The sequence below is a fragment of the Megascapheus bottae genome, chromosome 22, assembly GCF_031878675.1.
Source record: "Megascapheus bottae isolate mThoBot1 chromosome 22, mThoBot2.hap1, whole genome shotgun sequence".
Classification (NCBI taxonomy): domain Eukaryota; kingdom Metazoa; phylum Chordata; class Mammalia; order Rodentia; family Geomyidae; genus Megascapheus; species Megascapheus bottae.
In genome coordinates this window covers 16,234,042-16,248,808 of record NC_143530.1, presented here as the reverse complement: position 1 = coordinate 16,248,808, position 14,767 = coordinate 16,234,042, and the positions used below count along the sequence as shown (strand labels likewise).

The 14,767-nt window shown below is 35.5% G+C and overlaps 1 pseudogene; it reads left to right on the top strand.

Annotated features, from left to right (window-relative positions):
- The first annotated feature begins 7,068 nt into the window (after positions 1-7,068).
- Positions 7,069-8,023, top strand: LOC150048134 (putative olfactory receptor 2W6 pseudogene; annotated as a pseudogene).
- The last annotated feature ends 6,744 nt before the right edge of the window (positions 8,024-14,767 follow it).

The window sequence follows — 14,767 nt, the reverse complement described above, 5'->3', positions numbered from 1 at the left end:
GTCTAAGAAAAACTAATTCAATCAGAAAATCCAAACATGTCTTGTTTATTGTTTTCTATCCTTACAATTTCATCTTTCCTTTCTCAAACCCTCAGAATATAACTTCCAGGGTAAATAGATCCAAGCATTCAGTCATTAATAAACTGACTATTTCTTTTCACGTAAAAGACAGGAAGAAACAAGTGACACAAACCCTTCCATTTACTTGTCAGTTATTTAAATTTATTTTCCAAAAAGGGCAAACATTTAAGAAAACTAGTATATTGAAAGTGTTAACAATGTTTAGGAAACTGTTATATTTGGTGCTTTCCAAACATTCATACCATTACTGTGATAAAAAGGCAAGAAGAACTTGTCACTTTGGTAACAAGCTAGTGGTTTGTATAGAATTACTTTGGTAGTGCTATCTTATACTCGGACACAATATCAGCGTGAAGCTTCATTTAGAAGAAACTTGTAAATATCTACTGGCAGCTGTGCCAGATTTTATCACTAGACTTGTCATTGGGCCTCCATTTTATGGATAGTTATCTTTTTTAATGTTCAATAACAAACATTTGTTTTCTTTGACACTCTCAAACTTTAAAAGAAGCATTTGGTCAAATTTCTGAATGTTCTGAGAAAGTAATGCAATAATGCATCTAATAATGTTGCTGCATTATTTGGGCCAAAAGCTGGGCAACTTGAGAGCATTGGATAAGCATGATTTGTTTTACAAGCTAAGTAGAATCGTGGAGTTTATTAACCATGTATATATTTTTTTCTTTTAGAATAATATAAAAGCATGAAGACTTTGTGAAATTAAGATGGTTCAGTGCCAAACATAAATATGAGACCCAAGGCAATTTATTTACTTCCAAACTTTAACTTCTAAATATGAAAATAACATAACCATACTTATATTATCACAGATATGGTTATATGTCAGGATTTTTTAATTTAGGAGAAATCAAAAAATAGAAATTGTATATCCTTGTATTAAAGTCCAGCTATCTTTTCATATTTATGTAAATTATAGTATTTTAGAAACAAGGCCATCACATAGCTAAAATTATGAAATATTATGTCAAGATTTAGTTTATTTAACGTATAATACTTGAATACATTTTTAGTTTTAGTGTAGTATCATTTAGCATAATTTCTGTATTATCAGTCTTTAATATGATTTAAATATACATAATAAATATGCTTTAAATGCTATGTAATAAGCATGGACAATATTTAAGATATTTTGCAGTTTTACCTATATTACATACAACATCACATTCTTTGTCACCTAATTATTTATGAGTGCAAATGAATTTTTTTCTACCTTTTTTTTTGTCTGTCGTGGGACTTGAACTCTGGTCCTGAATGCTGTCTCTGACCTGTTCAAGGTCAAGGCTAGTGTTCTACCACTTTGAGCCACAGTGTCACGACCATTTTCTGGTAGTTAATTGGAGGTAAGCATTCTGAAGACTTTCCTGCCAAGGCTGGTTTTGAACTTCAGTCCTCAGATCTCAGCCTCTTGAGTAGCTAGAATTACAGGCATGAACCATGAGTAATCAACCTACAGCTAATACAGTTCTTTTTCCATTATTCAATCTGGATATTTATCTGTTTGTTTTGACTATATTGTAACTATGAACACGTCTTTCTGTACTTGTACAAATATTCTTTTTTTTTTTTTTTGCCAGTCCTGGGCTTGAGCTCAGGGCCTGAGCCCTGTCCTTGGGCTTTCTCAAGGTTAGAGCTCTGCCACTTGAGCCTCAGCACCACTTCTGGCTTTTTTCTATGTATGTGGTACCAAGGAATCGAACCCGAGCCTTCCTACATGCTAGGCAAGCACTTTAACCACTAGGCCAAACTCCCGGCCGCAAATATTCTTAATAATAAATTCTGAATAGGTCAACAAATTGTGTACTTCCCCAAATGTCCAAAAATCTGATTGAAATTATTCTTAAAAGATTTAAGGCTGAGGACTGGGAGATTGGCCTAGTGGTAGAGTGCTTGCCTAGCATGCACGAAGACCTGGGTTCGATTCCTCGGTACCACATACATAGAAAAAAAGCTGGAAATGGTGCTGTGGCTCAAGTAGAGCTCTACCTTTGATAAAAGACCAAGGACAGTGCTCAGGCACTGAGTTCAAGCCCCACAACGGGCAAAAATATGTAACTAAAATAAATTTTAAAAAACGATTTAAGACTGAGTTGCATTTTCATAAACAGTGTGGAACTCACTGAGTGAATATTATCAGAGAGAAAAAAAATGACTTGCAAAATTAATTGCAAATTTTTGTGACTTTTTTCCTCTTTTCATTAGTGCATATTAATGTATCAAAGATTTCATTTTGATACTTCTTATTTTGCTAATATTATTTACTTTATTATGCATGAGGTTAAAAATTATGTTTGGAAACCACGTGTATTACTACTTTACCTAATTGTACTTTATAATTCTTTTTTTGTATCTCATAATTTGACTTATCCACATGTGTCGTCTCTCCTAAGCTTATTTGTTGGAAAAGATCTTTGACCACTAAATAATTTACATTGGTTACACACATTTTGTAACAATTTTCACTGTTTTATTTTAAAAAATGAGAATGATTTATCTGGAATTTATTGAGGCATTGAAATTTTTCTGACTATAATAGTTGATTCTTCTTTTATCTCAAGCTACAAAATGCTACAATTTTAAACTCAGATCACATGAGTGTGTGATCTTAAAGCTCTTAAATGAGCTTCTTGAATCACTCAGGAGTTTCAAAGACCATCAGTAGTAAGGAAATTTGTAAGTTTTAATATTGCTTACCAATGAGTGTGTTTCATGTGTATTTTGAGACTACGTATCACCCCTTAAAGATGTCTCTGTCATCCTTATTTTATTGATTAAGAAAATGTTATCATTTGTCAGGTTTTGGAGGCCAAGATTAGCTCTTCCAGGGGGAAATCAGGGTAGTTTTAGTGTTTTGTCTGAAAATCATTTAAAGGATATTAATCAGATCTCATGGCATATCCATTTGATATTTATTATAGCCAAATAACTTTATCAGGTCAAACCTAACATAAAATTTAGATTTCAAGTAACAAGAAAAATATCAGAGTCCTTTAGTTATCTTTTTGAAAATTAAAATACAGACATTAGAATTAAAATACTTTCCTCAGATAAACAGATTAAATTTCAATATTTCAATTCAAGGGAAAAGAGGTGTACAAAAGTTAATCATATGTCACGCTGCTGCCAGCAAACATATGCCACAGCACAGCCCAGGAATATCTTAGCATAGGAATAAATGGTACAAAGATAGAATCCAGCTGTTTCGATTCCCAGTTGTTTGTTATTACAATATTGCTCCTAAGAAAATACTCCTCTATTCTCATCTGCAGCAAATAATTACCCAAAGGAGCATGCATTCTTCATGATGTCAACAAGAAAACAGGTTATGCCAACTTCTAGACACCATCGTTAAAACCAGGAAATTTGTCTTACGTTCTTTCCATCTTGGTTTAGAAGACTCCCATAATGCACTGGTTATTTGGGGGGATTTGTAGGAAGTCCTGGCATTGAGACTTCAGATAATCGCTGCAGAAAACCGGCTGAATACCAGGAATTTAGTCAAAATGGCAGGGGAGACAGGGGAAAGATGCTAATACTGTTGTTTTTTTCCATATATTTTTATTGTAATTAATAGAAGGGTTACATTATATTCTCCAGATATAAGGTACATTAATTCACATACATTGATTCCCTTTCTCATGTCTTGGTCCCCATTTCCCTCACCCCCACCCCCACACCTTATCTTGTTTTCCCCTTCTCTATCCAATTTCAAATAACCAAATACAAATATATCCAATATATCACATAACAAAGTGAGATACTGTTACAATATGTGATAACGAAGGACAGCAAAAGAGATGAGAGATAACATAGTACATTAAGGACAACAATCACTCATTATATGGCTTTTGTTTCTATATCCTAGAGGTCCTTTCATTTAGCGTCATACTATATGGCCTTATGTATCTAGGTTTTGCTCTATTGCAAATCTCTGCTAGGAGAGCCCAAGGTTTCTACTGATTATGACAAATGAGGGAAACCATTGAGCCTGTATCCCTTTGAGTCTGGATTACTTCACTTAATATGATTTTTTTCTCTAAGCCTTTCCATTTCCTAACAAATGGGACGAAGTCATTCTTTCTGACAGCAGCATAGAATTCCATTGTGTACAAATACCACATCTTGTTGATCCACTCATCAGCCGAGGGGCATCTGGGATGGTTGCCTATCTTTGCTATGGTAAATAGTGCTGCGATGAACATCGTTGTGCTAGTGGATTTAGTATGTCCTTGTTTCTGGACAATTGGGTAAATGCCCAGGAGTAGAATTGCTGGGTCATAGGGGAGTTCTATGTTTAGTCTTTTGAGGCACTGCCATACTGCTTTCCATAGTGGTTGAACAAGTTTGCACTCCCACCAACAGTGCAGTAGTGATCCCTCCTGGCCACATTCCCTCCAGCATCTGTTGTTATTAGATTTCTTGATCCTGGCCATTCTAACTGGAGTGAGGTGGAATCTTAAAGTTGTTTTCATTTGCATTCTTTTATGACCAGAGATGTTGAGCATCTCTTCATGTGTCTATAGTCCATTTTTATTTCTTCTTCAGAGAAGACTCTCTTTAAGTCTTTGTCCCATCTTTTAATGGGATGGTTGTTACTTTGGAGATTAGTTTTGGAGTGATTCAATTTTTTGAGCTGCTGATATATTTTAGATATGAGGCCTTTGTCTGTTGTATGGTTAGTAAAGATCTTCTCCCATTCTGTAGGCTTCCTAATTAATTTACTAGCTATATCCTTTGTCATAGAAAAGCTCTGCAGTTTAATTCAGTTCTATTTATCCAGCCTTTCTCTGATTTGTTGTGATTCTTGGTCCTTATTAAGAAAGTTTCAACCTGTGCCAAGGAGGCCTAGTGTATCTCCTATTCCTTCTTGTAAAATTTTCAGTGTGTCGGCGTTTACCTCGAGGTCTTTGATCTATTTGGAGTTAATTCTAGTGCAGGGTGACAAAGAAGGATGAAAACTTTAAAACCCTGAAAAAAGAAATTAAAGCAGAACTGAGGAAATGGAAAAACCTCCCATGCTCTTGGATTGGAAGAATCAACATCGTGAAAATGACACCTAATCTTTGACAAGGGAGCCAAAAAAAAATTAGAATGTTGTTGGTTTTTTACTTCTAAATGTTACAATTGCATCTTTTTCTCTGAAACAACACTAAACTGTTGTTCTTACTGCTGTACAAATTGTTAAGATATACAAAACAAATGGCTTTTACCATTTTATTGTCACAAAGACAGGACCTAGAATATAATGCATAAAATAGACTTTGGAACCCGAGTGCCAGCCTGGTTTGTTTCTTTTTTGTTTTACTTTGTTCTGTGTGTGTGTGAGAGAGAGAGAGAAAAAGAGAGAGTCTGTGTGTGCGTGTGTGTTTGTGTGTTGTCTGAACAAGTAGAAATTTTGTAACCACTTTTATGTGGTTTCTTTGATTTCATAATCTTATTACTTTCTACTGCATTAACTTCATTATCTTCCACAAAATAGATGACAGAACATACCACAGATGAAAAATATATATATAAATATATACTCTTCTTTCTGTGTTCCTCATGAAAGTTGAAACCAGATAAGCCTAAATGACTGACCAAAACAATGTTTCTTTTTTCTTTTACTCTAGTATTGGCTGTGGAATTAGTTTATTCTAGGAACTTCAGTTCAATTATTTATCTCCAGTGGGAATAGTAGTATCTACCCGAAATTATAGTCTGTGAGAGGTATGGTAAGAGAATCAGGAACTCTAGGCTGCATCTTAAGACTGTGTCTCCAAAAATAAAGTTTTCACTGAAAAAAATTTTATTTGAAACTCAAAATATCTGATAAAAACTGTGAAATGCTGCCTTTATTTTTTTCCACCTTACTAAGCAAATATACTAGTATCAGAAACTGTCCTTGATTCTCTAGACCACATGGTAATCTAAATTTGCTGTAATAGCCATTTGCCTCTTTTAGTCTTGTTATTCATGTCTATTGTGGATGAATCAACATAAAATGTTCATTCTAGAAATAATATACTCCTTGACTTTTGCAATTTGGTTGCAGGAATCTGTTCTAAAGAAATTGATGCTAATATAATTTCATCAGAATAAAGAACTGGGCTACTTTCTAGATATAATTCTACCCTAAATAAGAAAGTAACATTGACATTATGAAGTGTTAATGAATCTTTGTCCCATACACTACATATAGTGTATCTTGTATATAATAAGAGATGGCATGGCTTTTTATAACTTGTGTTTTCCAAAACTTCAGGTACTAAATTGAGCCCTGATTGGCATAGTTTTAGAAAGTCATACCTAGACCATGTGTAAGGCAACTACCAGAGTGATAATACAGCTTCATATCATGTTATACAAAGAAGCATTGTTGAAAAGTAGGTATCTTGACCTAAAGAAAATTTTCTTGAGATGATTGTTCATAAATGTGTTAATAAAGAAAGAACACAAATGATGTATCCTTTGTAAAGTTAAAACACTTTTTCTTATAAATCTTAGAGATACTATGTCCACTTCATAAAAAGGTTGTAAGTCATGACTTTCCAACGTGAAAATGCTCTCTGGCCTGTAATTCTCACTATGCAAGAAAGTCCACGAGACTCTTATCTCCAGTTAACCACCAGAAAACCAGAAGGCATGCTGTGGCTCTAAGTGGTAGAGCGCTAGCCTTGAGCTGACCAGCTCAGAGACTTCACCCAGGACTAGAATTCAAGCCCCACCACTGACAAAAAAGAAAGAGGAGAAAAGGAAGGAAGGAAGGGGGGAGGGAGGGAGGAAGGAAATGCCTTGTTTAACTAGCTGATGAACACCTGCTATCACTGAGTGGGAGATAGACTATTACCAAATGCAGTGTTTGATTTGATGGCTATATGTCTCATCAGACCTGTTAGTCCATGTTTTATTTTACAGAAAATATAGATAATCTGTTCTTCATTTGCTTCTTACTCAGGCACACAGATCTCATGATGTGAAAGAAAGGCTATGGAAAAATCCAGTGACAGTTCAGAATATGGCTTTGTTCTGGTGGGTTTCTCTGACCGCCCCAAACTTGAAATGGTGCTCTTCATAGTAAATTTTACTCCATATTCAGTGGCTGTGTTGGGAAATTCAACCATAATCCTTGTATGCATATTAGACTCTCGACTTCATACTCCTATACTTCTTCTTGGCAAATCTTTCCTTTCTAGATCTATGTTTCAGTACCAGTTGCATCCCACAGATGTTGGTAAACCTCTGGGGTCCAGAGAAGACTATCAGCTACACTGGCTGTGTTGTCCAACTTTTCTCCTTCCTTTCTGTTGGTGGAATTGAATGCATCCTTTTGGCTGTCATGGCATATGATCGCTACGCTGCAGTCTGCAGACCTTTGCACTACATGGTCATTATGCATCCCCAGCTATGTTTACGACTGGTAGCTGTGGCCTGGGGAAGTGGATTGGTCAATGCCATTGTCATGTCACCACTGACAATGACCCTGTCCAGATGTGGTCGCCGTCGAGTGAACCATTTCCTTTGTGAAATGCCAGCACTGATCAAGATGGCTTGTGTGGATGCTCGGGCTGTGGAAATGTTGGCCTTTGCCTTTGCTATTCTCATTGTACTTCTGCCCCTCACTCTCATTCTCGTCTCCTATGGGTACATTGCTGCAGCAGTGCTGAGGATCAAGTCTGCTGCTGGGAGATGGAAGGCCTTCAACACCTGTAGCTCCCACCTCACTGTGGTCTCTTTGTTTTATGAAAGCATCATCTACATGTACATGCAGCCAGGAAACAGCTCTTCCCAAGACCAGGGCAAATTCTTGACTCTCTTCTACAACCTTATGACTTCCATGTTGAATCTGCTCATATACAGTTTACTGAATAAGGAAGTGAAAGGGGCACTGAAGAAGATTTTGAGGATACAAAAATGAGCAAAAGAAATATATAGTAAATCATAAAGTCTTCAAATAGCTTTTTCAAATGTATTTATTATTAATAGTTCAACTTATTGGATATTTTAAACGTGGGTACATACAGTTAATTTTTTCTAAAGTCAATCTGAATCAATCACGAATACACTTAATCTGGATAAATGTTAAGCAGACAATTAAGTTGCATTTAAAATGTCTGGAACGGTTAAGAGAATGAAAAAGTATAAGGTATACATTTTTAAATGTACTTAAATTTTAGTCAGTGACAGAATCAGACAGATATAATAGTTGTCTCCAAAAAAAATTTTTTTTTTGCCAGTCCTGGGCTTGAGGTCAGGGCCTGAGCACTGTCCTTGGACGTTCTCAAGGCTGGAGCTCTACCACTTGAGCCTCAGCACCACTTAGGGCTTTTTTCTATGTATGTGGTACCAAGGAATCGAACCCCGGTTTTCGTGCATGCGAGGCAGGCACTCTACCACTAGGCCAAACTCCTAGGCCTCTAAAAATTTTTTAAATGCAAAAAAATATATAAGAAATGAAGAATTGTTGAAATACGTACAAATAGAGACAAAGTTTGCTTCTTCTCTTGCAGGAGAGAGAAGGCAATTTGATTTCTTTTGAACAGGAATGATTTGTAGTAATTGACAATTATTTTACAAGGTGATCAGTTATCAAAAATATATAAAGTTGTATAACACTTGCCTTAAAATCAGAATCAGATAAGTGAATGCCCTCTAGAGTTTAGACAATACATGATTTTCCACTGAAACAATAACTTCCATACAAGCTAAACCATATGTTTTAGCACCAGATATGTACTCAATCCTTTTAATAAAAGGTTATAATTGTTTTCACTTATGTTTTCTTTTAATGATGAAACATCAAGGGATAAAATGTAGCCTAGGACATTTGTCCAAGGCCATGTGTTCAAGCCCAAGTATAATAGGAAGTCACTTTGGGATTCCAAAGAGCTGTGTATTAGCCACAAATCTTTGCCATTCCCTGATAAATAACATTGTCTTTGCTGAAGTGTTTGGTGCATATATAGATCATCCATTTATCTGCCCTGGTTGTGCTTTCTTCATTTATTTGTACAATCCTTGAAGCAAACTGGATATGCTAATAGTCTATATGAGAAAATTCTCCAAAACTTAAAGTCTATTAATTTACTTATTCATACCATAATATCACCCATTCTCACATTGTCTCTGATGATTAGCCAAAATACAACATGCTTTCAAAATTATCTGTGTGTATGATTTGTAATTGTTTTTCATTCCTTTTAACTTATGGCATTTTTATGTATGTACATGGCACCTTTTCTACTTTTTGCTATTATGTTTATGGATTTTACATGTCTCCTATTTGATTCCGAGTTGCTCAGTGGAAAGAGCTATTCACTTCTTTACACATCGTTCTTGGTATTAAATTGTTATTGAAGTCTTGTAGCTACCAAGTGATCAATAATAATAGGTGGTGTGGTTATCAATGTTAAATTACTAATTATGTCCTGAAATTGTTTCATTTTTAATTAGTGTCACAGTCTTCAGTCTTCCAAATTATAAGGTAATCTACCACAATATGCGCTCAGTTTGAGTCTGCCCTCAAGGTACTTTTTTACTTCATTGTTATTGTAAAGGTGCTACACAGAAGGGTTACAGTAACATAAGTCAGATAAAGAGTACATTTTTTTTTTTTTTGCCAGTCTTGGGCTTGGGCTCAGGGCCTGAGCACTGTCCTTGGACTTTCTCAAAGATAGAGCTCCACCACTTGAGCCCCAGCACCACTTCCAGCTTTTTTCTATGTATTCGTGCATGCTAGGCAAGCACTCTACCACTAGGCCAAACTCCCAGCCCCAACAGTACATTCCTTATTGGACAATATCAGCCTTTGGTAACCTTGAGCTAAAGAGCTCAGAGACAGTGCCCAGGCTCAGGGTTCAAGTCCCACGAGTGACAAAAAAGAAAATCAGCCCTTCCCTCACTCTCTCCCAGTTTTTCCATGCCATCCCTACCCACAAGTTATACAGTTAATTTTTAACATAGTGTCTATTGAGTACCACTGCTTAGTTCTGCTGCCAAATATTGAGTACCACTGCTTGGTTCTGCTGCCAAATTTCATGCAGCTCTTTTGCAGTTAATGTACACTTTTTTGGTAATAATAATGATGATAATCATCATCATCATCATTATCATTGAGGGATCTCCATTAATATGAGAAGCCATCCCTACATTTTTTAAATAATTTTATCTCTAAATATACATTACAAACTCAGTAGAAATGACCATAAATGCTGCCAGATTATTGGAGGAGGCTGGATAATAATCACTCCATCTTAAACAATGTAGTTTGAGATAAAAATATTTTTCTCTTCCTATTAATATAACTTTCTTGCAAGTAATACCTTCTAACCCTCATTTCAATGTTCCTTATTTGTTTTACGTTTCTCAGTATCAACTGATTATTAAACCTAGTGAAAATAAATTTCAAACAAAATTTCTGTAAAGATTAGTGCTGTAATAGATGTTTGAATCATAAATGTGTTTGAAAATTAGAGGAAGGATTTGATATCAATTGGAATTATACTGATATATACCAATTTATAGGCAAAATAGAAGTTACTTTTAATGAGCATATTGTGATATGCTGGTGGAAATACTTTAAATAATCATTGCTTTTTTCTGATAAGGAACTATAAATATCATTTTTCAAGGCAACAGAGATTTAAGTTAGCTTGCACCTAGTTTCTGTTCTTGTAATTATTTGTATTTTTCTCACATGTGGTATAGACCTGGTGCTTTCCAAAGGTTTCACTTGTTTTCTTTTGTATAATTTTAAAGAAAATATCAATATAATTTAATATCTTTCAAAATGCATCATTCATTTTACATATTCTTTATTGTGCTGGATGTTTATCTCAAAATAATGTACTGAAAGTGTTCTTCAGACCTAAAAATGTTCTAGTAGAGCCTTAAAATCTGGCTAAAACAATTTAGAAAGATAAAATAGAAAATGAGTATGAAGGTCATATCTACTCTAAAACAAATTATTATCCTATTCCATCTTACTATTTTTTTTTTTTGGTCGGCTGGGGAGCTGGAACTCAAGGATGGGGCACTAGTCTCTGAGGGCTTTTCCTCAAGGTTAGCACTCTACCGCTTTGAGCCACAGATTTACTTCTAGTTTTCTGGTGGGTAATTGGAGATGAGAGTCTCATGGACTTTCCTGCTCAGGTTGTCTTTGAGCCTCCATCCTCAGATCTCAGCATCCTGAGTCCTGTAATCCTAGGATTACAGGCATGGGCCACCAGCACCAGACTTCATCTTCTTTATAATCTTAGTATAGTATTCCCTATAAATATGAGCAGGGCTTTTCATAATATCATACTTCATTCTACCGCAGTTTGAGAAGAGTGGAGCGTTTACAAAGCTTCACAAAAACATATTCATAGCCACTCTGTGTGAAATTAATTTATAGGAAAGTTTAAATAAGAAGGACATTTACTATTTGAGCACAAAAATTAACTTCTATATTCTTGTTGGAAGTGACAACATTGCCAGGGGCTAGTGACTCACACCTTTAATTTTAGCTACTCAGGAAGTTGAGACCTGAGAATCATGGTTCAAAGTCAGATTGGGCAGATTGTGAGACTTTTATTTCCAATAAGCCACCAAAAGCCAAGAAGCAGAGCTGTAGCTCAAGTGGGAGAGTGCTACCCTTGGGCAAAAAAAAAAAAAAAAAAAAAAAACAAGGTACAGGAGAGAAAAAGAAAAGGTAAGTGCCAACATTTTATTAGTATGAAGAAGAAAATTGAAGTTGTCTAATGTGTATAATTAAGTTTCTGAAACTTAAAATTTAGATTGGCTCTCTGAAAAAGAACATCTCTACCCTAATTTTCCTATCATAATTTCTAACGTTATCAAATAATATTTTCGCTATATGTACTTTTTTCTTTATTGAAATTAATTACATACATAATCATTTTTACATTCATATTGATAAGGATCATCATTCCGATTTGCAAAGCTTATGAATAATGAAAAATACAAAAACCTCAAGTTTTACATAGGAAAAGAGTTTAACTCTTTGAATATTAATAATAAAATTATTTCTTCCTGATCAGGTGATATGTACATTTCTTTCCTGCTGCTTTGTATCAGCTGTTTCCTTTTTCTCCCATTACCTTCCTCCATTACTGCCTTACACATTTATATTATAGGATTAGAGCAGCCTTCGTTGGTAAAGATCCAATAAAAAGGAATTATTAAACTGTAAAATAAAAAATTTATTCTGTGACATCAGATACAGGCTTTCCTAAGAAAATTAAATGTTAAATTGTTGGAACTCCCCTGAATGAGAATTCTTGCTACCTTCCTTTCAGGGTTGTTTTTTTTTTACTTTCAAATAACCTTATTCTATTTACCTTTTGCAAATGTTGAATTAAAATGTTTTAGTAAAGTAATATAACTTTATTAAGAAATATGCATGAGGAAATTAAGAAAAAACATTAAAAATGTGTACCTATAACAAATTTATTAGCTGGGAGGGTAAGTATTTTAAGATATATGTTCTTGCTGGGTCTAGTGGTTCATGCCTGGAATTATAGCTACTCAGCCTCCTGAGTAGTTATAAAAGCTACTATGGTAGCTTAAGAAGGATTGTGAATGAAAAATATCTTATTGGTGTCTAAGCAATAAGAAACTGGGCAGGGTGATATATGCTTGTCATTGTAGCATAAATAGGAGCATCATGATTCCAGCCAGATTGGGCATAAATGCAAGACCCTATCTGAAAAATAGAGAAAGCAAAAGGACTAAGTGTCTCAGGTGGTAGAGTTGTTATTACTGGCTCAAGTGGTAGAGCTACTTTCTGACAAATGCCAGACCCTGGGTCCAAAACCCCTGTACCTCCAAAAAAGAACATACTTTCTTTCCAAAACTGTGTATTGGTACTCAATCAATCAAAATCTACACATGAAATTTTGTAGATGTTCACTGTTGTTCTTACCACTTACATGAAAAGGCAACAGACCAATATATCAGAAATAATCTTGAAGAAAAAAATACTTGGGAGGGGGGCCTGCAGGTGGCTCAGGCTTTTAACCCTAGCTACTTAGGAAACTGAGATCTGAAGACTGGTTTGAAGCCAGTCTAGGCAGGAAAGTCAGCAAGACTTTTATCTCCGATTAACAGCCAGAAAACTAGAACTAGTGCTATGGCTCAAAGTGATGCAGTGCTAATCTCCAAGAAAGCACTCAGGCCCTGAGCTCAGGCCCCATGACCACCAACAACAACAAAATTCCATTGTAAAGATAAATAAACTGGGCCAAACAGAGAATCCAGAAGTAGATGTGAGTATTCAGTTAATTAGTTGTTATTATCACTAAAGCATTTCAGTGGTTTTGTGGCACTGGTTACTGAAACAATATACTTGGCCTTATTTTGTACTATGAACATAAATTGAGATGAGTCACAGAACTAAATGTGAATTCTAAATCTGTGTTTCCCTCTTCTTATTTATCAATGCATAAAAATATGTTGTAGAGGGAAAAAATAGTAACCATCTCCTCTGTTATGAGTATGTGTACTGTGGATTTGGCATTGTGAAGGGTGACTTATTTATGTTCCATAATGTCTGGGACTTTAGCTGGGATGGTTTGATAGGCTAAAAGTGTCTGTGCTTGCTTATCTGAACCCAGCCATCAGGAACTTTCTTCTCCACATAGCATTTAGAGACTAAAATATCTGAGATGATCTTTGGCTCATGTCATGCATGCATGTTCTGACATGGTCAAATAGTGCTTATTGTGAGTACATTTGTACCATTATGGTGGGCTCAGGATACCTAATCTCCAAGTCAATTTACAAGCAGAGGTTTGGGAGAAAAGAAAGTAAAGGTTAATTGATTTTTGCCAGACAGACCTTGGGTGACATGAATTGTTATGTCAAAGAAAAGTATAGTCCTACAGTACAGGCTGGGTGTTTGGGTTTTAAAGAAGAGTTCAGAAGCCTACTGTAGTTTCCATTTCCTGTACCTCAGACAAAAATGACATAATGCTATCAATATAGGGAAAAACCCGATGTATGGGGGCCTGTTTTTTCTGCCAAGGATCATTTGCATATTTATCATTCAAGGGCCATACAAAATTATCAATACAAGCCTATCGCCACAGGCAGCACAAGGATCACAGAAGCATACATGGCTGTCTCCTCATGGATCAAATGACTGAGGGCTTTAGATAGCCTGGAAAGAGGGACTCGCATCCACAAGGTTCCTTTGGCTCTAAAATCACTGAGGGAAACATGTTAAGGGAGGTCTAAAATAGACGGGAAATGATGTGTGATGTTCTTTACACCAAGTAAATGCCTCAGCTTGTCATCCTCAATGAGTATTAGCAAGAAGAAATTCTTAGTAAGCATTAAAATTCAGAGTTTGAACTCCTTAGAAAACTTAAAAGGTGAAGACAAAACTTCTAGCATCTAAAAGAACCCCAAATCTTTTGGAATGATCTCTAGGCTGGCTAAGACTCGTTGGCCTTAATGATGAGCCAAAAAGACATGAATCTCACCCCATACAATCTTTCCCTTCCCTAGTAGACTAGTATATTCAAAGTCTGAAAGAAGCACAGATGTTAGAGGTTTGCTTTGTTATGTCCCACTGGTCTTTTTCTTCTCTGGACAGAACAGCAAACTTGTCTAATTGCTTCAATGGTGCATGTATTCCCAGCAGCTTCCGTGAAGAGAATGAGACATTTTTAGTTTTCCACTATGG